Below are 11,538 nucleotides of genomic sequence, written 5' to 3'. Positions count from 1 at the left end.
GCAAGTTCTAAGCTCCCAAAAACTTCACTAAAAATTTGGGTCCGAATCTCAAAAAACAGAATCTGTGGTGGTGTCCAGAACGGTTGATTTAGCTAGGAAAGCACTTTCTCCACTTCTTTAGTGACTTCAATGAAATTTCTTCAAATCCAAGGTCCAAATTACAACTTTCCAAAACTCTAGGGACCTTACTGCAACTAATAGAAGTTTTGGGGGCTAAATTACAATTTTAGCAAGATCAGGGGCTGAAATATAATTTACCAAAATTTCAGGGCCTCCTTACAATTTTAAAAAAATGGCTAGCTGGAATGATAATGTGGCAGATGTGCTGACGTGTGTTGATGATGTGGCGGGTGAGCTGTTGATGACATGGCTCAACACGTGGCAATGACTTGGCAGCCACGTGGTTCAGGCGTGGCAGCTTCCAAAAATAATTTGGAAATTTATTTGTGATGAGTTTTGAACCCTTGCCCTAAAGGGTTTTAACCAAGGCTCTAACCACTCTGCCAAGTGTTAACTTGTGCTATGTTGGTGCACAAGTGAATACTTAAAGCATTTAGGAAAAGTTGACTTCTTTAGCCCTTGCTTCTTCACCGGACTAAACTTTTTGGCAAGTCTCCGGTAGAAATCCGGCAAGCGTATGATAGCACGTGAAGTGTCTTCGTGGGTTGGTCTTTCTGGGTTTGAACTCCTCTTGTCAAAGCGGTCGTCCTGGTAGGCTGAAAACTCGATTTTGACAACTTCGAAATTTTCAGTTTACAGAAAAAAAAAAAAAAAAAAAAGTTTTGTTTTTCACACAACAACGCTCTGATACCAATTTGTTGTGCCTAGGAGGCAGAAAACAATCACACACAAGCACACAAGTAAGAACACACAAAGATTTACGTGGTTTGGCAAATCGCCTACGTCCACGGGCAGCCGAATTCACTAAATTTGAAAGAATTACACACTCTATAATTCGTTTTATGCTCTGTATTCTCTCTTCAACTCACTACACTGAACCCCTTCCATTCACTAACCATTTATAGATGCAATGGGAGGGCCAAAGTCTTCAACAAGCCACCGACAACATTCATGGAAACCACCAACAGTCAGCCACCCTATCATGGATAGCTCGACTGAATGTCTAGCTTCTTCACTTTTTCTTCAATTAGCAGCCATCGTTGACAAAGCAAACAAAGCAAATCTGAGCCAATCTTCAACAAAACTTAGCCTCATGTCCAGTCTGCAAACTTTAAACTAGAACAATAACTCTCCGGAAGGAGAAATTACAGCCAACCTCTCTCACTACTCGAGCCTGACGTTCCTTGGTTTGGCTAATAACAACCTTGTAGGCAAAGTTCCTCAGGAGCTCAGTTTCCTGTCAAAGCTCAAGCATCTCGTTATTCAAAAGAACAATTTAACAGGAGGGATCCCTTCTTTCCTCGTGAACCTGATAGCTCTGGAGGTTATATCTGCAGCTCAAAATGCTTTCAGTGGAAGTATCCCAGATGAATTGGTTCAATTGAGAAACATTAGTTATTTTGCATTGGGTGAGAGCGACCTATCCGGTATGATCCCTACCTCCACTTATAACCTATCCTTTCTTTCTGTTTTCTCTTTGACTATAAATTAACTTCGAGGTAATTTTCCTCCAAGCCTCGGCCAAATGCTTCCTCAGCTTCAAGCAATTCAGTTATATGACAACCAATTGACTAGGCCCCTCCCACTCTCACTATCCAATGCGTCAGAATTGGAATATATTGACATAGGAATTAACTATTTCAATGGGAAAATATCAATTGATTTTGGATGCCTAACACATAAGTGGTTCATAAAGCTACATTCCAACAATTTTGGAAGTGGGGAGCCTGATGAAATGGATTTTTTTGGCTCTCTGGCCAATTATAGTAATTTGGAAGTATTGGATCTGTTTGGTAACAAATTGAGGGGAGTGTTACCAGATCATGTTGGCAATCTTTCAACTAATCTCGATTATTTAGCACGTATAAAGTCATCCCATCAATAATCGGTAATCTTGTCAATTTAACATACTTAACTGTACATGATAATCAACTCACTAGCACACTTCCCACCATTGTTGGTAATTTTTAAAAGCTCCAAAGACTGCTGCTTAGTTCTAATCAACTATCAGGAGAAGTTCCTAATTCTATGGGAAACCTGTCACTATTGAATGAACTTCACTTGGATAATAATAGATTACAGGGAATCATACCATCAAACATTGGAAATTGCCAGAGTTTAATATTACTAAACCTATCTCAGAATAACTTTAGCGGTACCATACCTAAACAACTTTTCAGTATTTCCTCTCTCTCAATTTCACTAAATCTAGGTCGGAATGGTTTCGAATCCCTCCCTTCAAAGGTTGGCAACCTAAAGAATTTGGCCGAACTGGATATCTCTGAGAATAAATTGTCTGGTGAAATTCCAAGTACCCTTGGCAGCTACACTAGTCTTCAAAACCTATCCTTGGAGGGTAACTTGCTTTAAGGGTCTATTCCTTCATCATTGAGCTCGTTAAGAGGTATTCAGTACTTCGATCTTTCTCATAACAACTTATCAGGACAGATTCCCAAATTCTTGGAGCAGATTCCCCTCATGTATTTAAATTTATCATCTAATAATTTTGAGAGTGAGGTTCCAAGCATAGGAATTTTCTCACATGCAAGTGCAATATCACTTTCTGGGAATAATGGGCTCTGTGGGGGCATTTCTGCACTATAGCTACCAAAATGCACCATCCAAAGATCAAAGAATCAAAAAAATGTCCATTACAGTCATATTAATTATCTCTACAGCATGTATGCTTGTTGGAGTAATAATTGTGTCAGCATTTCTGCTCTGCTGGTTTAAGAGGAAAGGGAAAGTTGGTCCTATGGATCATTATTGAGGTCATTCATGAAATTTTCTTACAAAATACTCCTTAAAGCAATTGAAGGGTTTTCTTTAGAAAATTTGATTGGTGTGGGTGGTTTTGCTTCTGTGTACAAGGGAATCCTTGATCAAGATGGATCAATTGTCGCTGTAAAAGTATTTAACCTACAATCTCGAGGAGCCTCAAAGAGTTTCTTGGCAGAGTGTTAAACCTTAAGAAATATTCGACATAGGAACCTCATAAAGATCATAACCGCTTGCTCAACTATTGATTTTCAAGGTAATGATTTTAAAGCTCTAGTGTATGAGTTCATGCCAAATGGGAGTCTCAAGAAGTGGCTGCATTCAAGTCCAGAAACAGATAACAGAAAAGAGAAGCAACAAAGACTCATCCTTGTTCAAAGAATAAACATTGCTATAGATGTGGCGTGTGTGCCCTTGATTATCTTCATCACCACTGTCAAACGCTGATCATTCATTATGATCTGAAGCCAAGAAATGTTCTTCTTGACCATGACATGACAGCCCATGTTGGTTATTTTGGTTTAGCTAGGTTTCACACCAAGCTCAGTAATCCAAACCATAGCAATTCTATTGGAGTAAGGGGAACTTCTAGATAAGCAGCTCTGGATAACTTTTTTTTATCAAAACTAATGCTAATTTTTCCAATGATTAAATTTTAATTATGTCTAATGTTTTCCCTAAAATTTCATTGCAGAGTATGGTCCAGGAGGTGAGATGTCCCAAAATGGTGATATCTATAGTTATGGGATCTTGTTATTGGAGATGACGACAGTAAGGACCAACTAACGGTATATTTGGAGGAGACCTTAACCTTCACAACTTTGCTAGGATGGCCTTGCCTGATCATGTAATTGAAATTGTGGACCCGATACTTCTAAGTAGCAATAAGGAAGAAGAATAAGCCCCAACGAATCTGAAGGCAAGACAAGTAAGAAATGCAAGCATAATGGAGAAGCGGTGATTATAATGGTTAATATTGGTGTGGCATGCTTGATGGAGTCACTGCAAGATCGAATGAATATAAGGAATGTTCTCCACGAGCTGCATTGACTGAAGCTTAATTTGCTCCTACAGATTTCATGGTACGGAAGTTTCAGAAAGAACCTTTGACTCATGGCGCATGGTGCATAATCTGAATGCCATATAGTTAAGACAATAAATTAATGTACATGTATTAATTTATAGAGGTTTACATATTAGGTTTCTGGCTAGATGTGGCATCTAAAGACATGCTGGTGATTAAATAAAAGCTACCATTCTAAGTCTTGAATCCTGAGGCAAAATGCATGTATATTGCACTGGTTTGCACTAACGAACATGCTTAAAAAATAATAATAAATAAATAATGCATCAAGGAGGAATAGAGTGTGTGCTTTTAAATGAACAATCTTATTGACCTTATTTTGTATAAAAAATACTATACACAGTAACAAAGTAATAAAATCAACACTTGTCATGTCATATAGTGTTAATTTTCTGCACCAAAAACGTTGACCACCTTATATTAATGGTGATTTTAAATTATCATAATGATTTTTTGTGCTTGAACTAGGTGAATTTTGTTAGTGCCCGAAACTAATCTAGAATGAGTTTATATTTATGCCCTTGAAATCTCATTTTTATAGGACAATATGAAGCTTGATGCTTATCAAAACAGTGAGAAATGGCGTGGAACACTCATTCAAAAAGGAAGAGGATTATGATTGTACTTTTATCTTCAAATTGGAACCCTATATGTCACAAAATTGTATAAATAATTTGACTCCCAGGTTATTTCCCATTTAGTCCATATGAGAATGATAATGTAATGTCCATGTGTGATTTGATTTTGTGTACCTTTTAATTTTTCTATCCGATGATATTTTTCAAAGGAATTAGTAATTAATGCACAAAAGGGTGTAGAATAATACCATGCAACACTTTGTCATAAATAAGGGAAACATGACAAATAATTATTAATAATAAATGAACTTTATGAGTATTAAAGGAATTAATAATAAACTATTGCCACCACAAGATCCACAATAGTTTGGGTTGGAGTTAGATATTTGATTTCCTTGCCTTTCATATAAGGTCTAGCTTAAATGATTGACTTTTCAACTGTAAGGGCTGATCAATTATTTACTTATTCCATTGGTTTGTCAAATCCTGTAATTAATAAGTAACACCAGAGGAGATCAAGCTACACATTGTATAAAATTTCAAGCTTGACAATAGTAACAATAAGTAGAAGAAAAACAATTTGAGCAAAAAAAATGTTGTGAGAGCTCATATGGAATATATAATTATGAGGACATTTTTGGCGAAAATGAATTTGTTCACGCACTTTTTAGTGCGTGAACAATACACAAAACTTGATTGGCCCAAATATGTGAACTTCGTATCCAAAAAGTGTAATGACCCCACCCAAAGTGCTTTGATATCTCTCCCTCTCTTAGTAGCCTTTGTGAGGGCATAGGAGGACTACAACTGCGTAAATGTTCATGCACAAAAACAAATCACATAATAGATCACAAGACACTTATGATAGTGTCCCATATCCCACACAGAGCCCCACCCTTTGTGAGTTGTAATTTATTTTACGAACAAGTATCTTTTTCCGTAGTTTACATTTTATGATGGGTCACACTTAAAATGAAACTAAATCATGTTGGGGAATTTTCAAAATGGTTTTTAAAATTTATAGTTTAATTTTTGGGTGTTTTCAAAACCTTCATTGTTTTTCTTTGGAAAGCATTAATTAAGCTTGGGGACTTTGTCCCACATTAGAAAGAGAGCAAAATATGGAGCACTTAATAAAGTGCTACATGGAATATTCTTTTGAATATGGAATTATGGGATGCAAGCTAGTGTGCATGCACCCACACCGCAAGGATGGTGCTTCACACCATCCGCACACGCACATGCGCGCGCGGCATGGGCAGTGGGCTGTGTGGCGTTTGATGGCACACCCGATCATGATCAGGTGTGATTAGTCAAGGCATCTATTCGGTGTCAGAATGATCTGCACCATAGATCGTTGATCCAATGGTCAGATCTAATCGGATGCGATCAAGGGACATGACCATTCGATCAAATCCATTAAGGCCTATAAATAGGCTACGAAATCAGCCATTTTATTCCATCCAAAATCCTAAAAAAAATTCCTGCAATTCTATCTCTCTCTCCCTCTTGATTTTGAATTTTCGATCAAGAGTTCCTTAAGCAAATTTTTGTTTTTCTTATTGATAATCAAGTTCTGCAGATTTGATTATTAGTGTCTTGGTTTCTTGATTATATCAAGAGTGTTCTAATCTATTGTCGTCAGTGCAGATGCCGATAGACTAGATCTTTAGATTAGGCTTCATTGTATCCCGAAGGAAAATTTGTTGTAACCCCCTGCATACCTTTTGGTCGGTACAAATATTGTCTTTAGAAAAACGACTTAGTAACGCGACTTGAAGCACTAATTTTCTGTTCTATATAGACAAGATCATTGCCAAATTTTGAAGATCCGAAGACCACCATTTGAAGAATTCAAGACCCTTTGTTCCAACAATCTAAAGACAATATTTGGATATGGCGATGTCTATTCAAAAAATGACTCAAGATTTCATGAAGCTTGATCGTTTTGATGGAGGAAATTCCGACGCTGGCAAAAGAAGATGCATTTTTTGCTCACTAGTCTTAAAGTGGTCGATGTGCTAACCAACCCCTATATGACGGAGCAAGAAGACAAGACTGTGGAGCAAACCCGTGCCAGAATTAAGTGGGAGAATGACGACTACATTTGCCGAGGACACATTCTAAATGCACTGTCAAACTCTCTATTCGATGTGTATCAACATCTGGAAACGAAAAAGCAACTCTAGGACTTATTACAGTCAAAGTACCTCACCAAGGATGCCACCAGTAAGAAATTTCTTGTTGGTAATTTTATGTGTTTTACAATGATTGATACAAAGCCCATTATGGAACAATTCCATAAGATCCAACATATTCTGAGTCAATTTCAACAAAAGAATATGAACATGGATGAATTTATTGTAGTTTCATCTATAATTGTGAAACTATTTTCTTCTTGTAAGGATTTTAAGAAAACTTTGAAACATAAAAAGGAAGATCTTACTTTAGAGGAATTGGCTCAACACCTTCGAGTTGAGAAAGAGTCAAGGTTACTTGAAAGTAAAGATAACCAATTGGCTCAGACGTCCAAGATCCACATGGTGGATGATGGTAAGAGGTTCAACAAAAAGAAGCGTAAACATGAACCCCAATCTGAGAAAAATGCTAAGAAGCCGAAAGACGCTTGCTGGCACTGTGGCAAGCCAGGGCACTTCAGAAATGAATGTCGGTCATACAAGAAAAAGCCAAAAGCATCAAAAGCCATCCGAGGTGAACATGCTCGAAGATGCTGGTGACTGGTGGATTGACTCAGGAGCAACAAGGCACGTCTACAACGATAAGAGTCATTTCATTACTTATGAACAAGTGAATGATGGAACAATTCTCTACATGGGCAACTCTTCAACTACTGCTATTAAAGGCAAAGGGACGGTGGATCTAGAGTTTACATCTAGAAAAGTCCTAAGTCTTAAAGATGTTTATCATGTACCTGATGTCAGGAAAAGCCTTGTATCTGGAAGCATGCTTAATAAGCATGGTTTCAAGTTAGTATTTGAGTCGGACAAATTTGTCTTGTCTAAGGGTGGGATTTTTGTTGGGAAGGGCTACATGTATCAAGGAATGTTCAAACTTAACGTTATCAATAATATATCTATTTCTGCTTATATTGTTGATTCTCTTTCTTTATAGCATGCTCGTTTATTTCATGTTAATACTAGGAAAATGCATGATATGGTTAATTTAGATTTAATTCCTAAGTATAATATTGATCTGTTTGGAAACTGAAATTTTGTGTACAATCTAAAATTACTCGCATTCCATTTCCTAAATAGATAAAACCATGTCTTTGCTTGAACTTGTGCATAGTGATGTATGTGACATGCATAGTACCCCCACTAGAGGTGGTAAGAAATATTTGTAACATTTATTGATGATTTTTGTAAGTACTGTCATATCTATCTTTTGCATTCAAAAAATGAGGTGCTTGATAAATTCAATATTTTTAAGACAGAAGTAGAAAATCAGAGTAATGTCAAAACAAAGAGACTTAGGTTTGATAGAGGTAGTGAATACCATTTTCCAGAATATTGTGAAAATGTTGGTATTATTCATGAGAAGTCTGCACCCTACACACCACAACAAAATGGAGTAGCTGAAAGAAAGAATAGGACATTAACATAAATGATTAATGCTATGCTTTCTTACTCCAGTTTAAGTTCTGGTTTTTGGGGTGAAGCCTTACTCACTGCCTGTCACTTTGGAAAAACAAGAAACCTAATCTTGGTTACTTGAAAACATGAGGCTGTAGAGCAATAGTCAGATTGCCTGAACCTAAAAGGAAGAAATTAGGTGAAAAATGAATTGAATGCATATTCCTTGGCTATGCTATACATGGCAAAGCATGTAGGTTTCTGGTAATAGAGCCCAATGGTTCAATGGAAACAAATACCATCATTGAATTACGTGATGCGGTATTTAATGAGAATCATTTCACAACCATTCCAAGATTGGATTCTAATCAAGAAAATGAATCAACTCCTTTGATGTCTACAAAGGAAAGTGAACGACATGAACCTAATGAGCCTAATGAACCTAATGAGCCTATTGAACTAAGGAGGAGCAAGAGGGCTAGGACTGAGAAGTCATTTGGCCCTGATTTCATTGTTTACCTTGTAGAATGAACTAGAAAAGCTTATTATAAGCAAACAATGATTTCTTTGAATATGGATTCAGATCCATTAATCTTTGAGGAAGCTATGAAGTCTGAAGATGTTACATTCTGGAAAGAAGCAATAAATGATAAGATGGATTTTATCATGGGTAACAATACCTGGATACTTGCTGATTTGCCACCTGGATCCAAACCCATTGGTTGTAAATGGATTTTCAAAAGGAAAATGAAAGTTGTTGGCACAATTGACAAGTTCAAAGCAAGATTAGTTGCTAAGGGTTTTACTGGAAATGAGGGTATCGATTATTTTGATACATATGCTCCGGTGGCTAGAATCGCCACCATTCGAGTGTTGATTGCCTTAGCCTTAATCTATAAGCTTAAAATCCATCAAATGGATGTTAAGACCGCTTTCCTAAATGGAGAGTTAGATGAGGAAATCTACATGCAACAACCGGAAGGATTTGTTGTACAGGGTCAAGAGCACAAAGTGCGTAAACTCGCGAAGTCACTATATGGACTGAAATAAGCTCCAAAATAGTGGCATGAAAAATTTGACAAAGTAATAGTGTCAAATGGCTTTAGGATGCATGAATGTGATAAGTGTGTGTACAGTAAGTTTACTGGAAATGGAGGTGTAATCATATGTCTGTATGTAGATGACATGCTTATTTTTGGTACTGACAATGATGTCATTGAAAGTACTAAAAATTTCTTGTCGTCTAGCTTTAGTATGAAAGACATGGGCTTCGCTGATGTAATTTTGGGTATTAAGATCAAACGAGAGGACAATACTTTGATTCTAACCCAGTCGCACTATATTGAGAAAATTCTTACGAAATTTAATCAATATAATTGTACACCCATGTCTACACCTTTTGATTCAAATTTGAAATTGTATCCTAATACTGGAAGAGCTGTTGATCAGCTAGAATACTCAAGAGTAATAGGTAGCCTGATGTATGCCATGACTTGCACTAGACCTGATATTGCTTTTGCAGTGGAAAAACTTAGTAGATACACTAGTAATCCCAGTAGTGTGCATTGGCATGCTGTTAACCAAGTACTTAGGTACTTGAGGAAAACAATAGACTATGGAATAGTCTATAATGGCTATCCAGTAGTGCTGGAAGGATTCACGAATGCTAGTTGGATAACTGACCGTGAAGATCACTCATTCATGAGTGGTTGGATTTTTACTCTTGGAGGAGGAGCTATCTCCTGGGGTTCTAAGAAGCAAACATGCATAACAGACTCAACCATGGCATCAGAGTTTGTAGCATTGGCTTCTTGTAGCAAAGAGGCAGAGTGGTTGAGGAATCTCTTGTTAGAGATTAAGATATGGCCAAAACCTATGCCACGAATATCTTTGTATTGTGATAGTGAAGCAACTCTATCATGGGCCTATAGCCATGTCTATAACGGAAAGTCCAGGCACATAGGACTGAGACATAGCTATGTCAGGCAGTTAATCACAGAAGTTATGATTATTATTAGTTATGTAAAGTCAAGTGAAAACGTAGCTGATCCTTTAACAAAGGGACTTACAAGGGATTTAGTGTGGAAAACATCAAAGGGGATGGGTCTCAAGCCCACTTAACACAATCACTCCTGGTGGGAACTCGACTCAACGCTTAAAGAAACATCAAGTCTTGAGTTCAATAAGCCCAAGTACACTATACGTCGTGATTGCAAGCACTTAGTTTATTTCATTTTCATCCCGAGGTTGAAGTGCTTGGTACCTCTAATGTGAAAAGAAGATGATGAGTTAGCAAACTCTTAATAAGCTTACAACTGGGTTGTTAGGGTACTATATATTACAGGGGTACTCTCAATAAGCTTACCTATGTGAGTGTAGGAGGTGGTGCCGCTTCCTATGAGTCCAAGGGCTTGACTCTAGAGCGCTCATGAAACAGGATATAAACACAAGGCCAATCCACATGTCGGTTTGTTTGAATACTTGAGGTAACCTGTACTAGGCGTGAGACACGTCCGGTTAGTCGTATAAGATCGCTAGTTCAAAGACAAGTCTATTATGACATCTTAACGAACTTTGAGATGTCTTCACTAAGTGAATGATTCAAATAGTAAGATATCTTCACCTATGCATAAGGCTACCAAGTAAACCAAGAGTCTTCATCTGGTATTTTGAAAATGGTGGGTGAATGTTGGGGAATTTTCAAAGGTTTTTGAAATTTATAGTTTAATTTTTGGGTGTTTTCAAAACCTTCCTTGTTTTTCTTTGGAAAACATTAATTAAGCTTGGGGACTCCGTCCCACATTAGAAAGAGAGCAAAACATGGAGCACTTAATAAAGTGCTACATGGAATATTCTTTTGAATATGGAATTATGAGATGAAAGCTAGTGTGCATGCACCCACACCGCAAGGATGGTGCTTCGCACCATCCACACACACGCACGCGCGCACGCGTGGGGCGTGGGCAGTGGGCTGTGTGGCGTTTGATGGCGCACTTTACACTTAGCACAGACGCATCGAGGCCATGAGGGCGCTTTCCTATTTGCATCGGACAGGTTGGAGTGATGAGGTGGATCCGATGTGGAATGGGTGACGTGGAATACAATCAGCTCCACGTGGCAGTGACGTGTCATCCGTTGGTGATGAGTCAACCAACTGATCAAACGGTTGTGTGTCCGATCTGTAGCGGGTTGATCACAGCTGTTGATTGGAGATATGCGTGATCATACGGATGAGATGGCACCCAATCGTGATCAGGTGTGATTAGTCAAGGCATCTATTCAGTGTCAGAATGATCTGCACCATAGATCGTCGATTCAACGATCAGATTTGATCGGATGCGATCAAGGGACATGACCATTCGATCAAATCCATTAAGGCCTGTGA

General features: G+C 37.9%; 1 pseudogene; it reads left to right on the top strand.

Moving 5' to 3' along the window:
• The first annotated feature begins 2,148 nt into the window (after positions 1-2,148).
• Positions 2,149-3,494, top strand: LOC114278102 (putative LRR receptor-like serine/threonine-protein kinase At3g47570; annotated as a pseudogene).
• The last annotated feature ends 8,044 nt before the right edge of the window (positions 3,495-11,538 follow it).

Source organism: Camellia sinensis, chromosome 1 (assembly GCF_055761805.1).
Source record: "Camellia sinensis isolate YWXY chromosome 1, ASM5576180v1, whole genome shotgun sequence".
NCBI classification, from domain to species: Eukaryota; Viridiplantae; Streptophyta; class Magnoliopsida; order Ericales; family Theaceae; genus Camellia; species Camellia sinensis.
The sequence above is the reverse complement of the archived record's forward strand: the minus strand, read 5'-3'. Positions and strand labels throughout refer to the sequence as shown.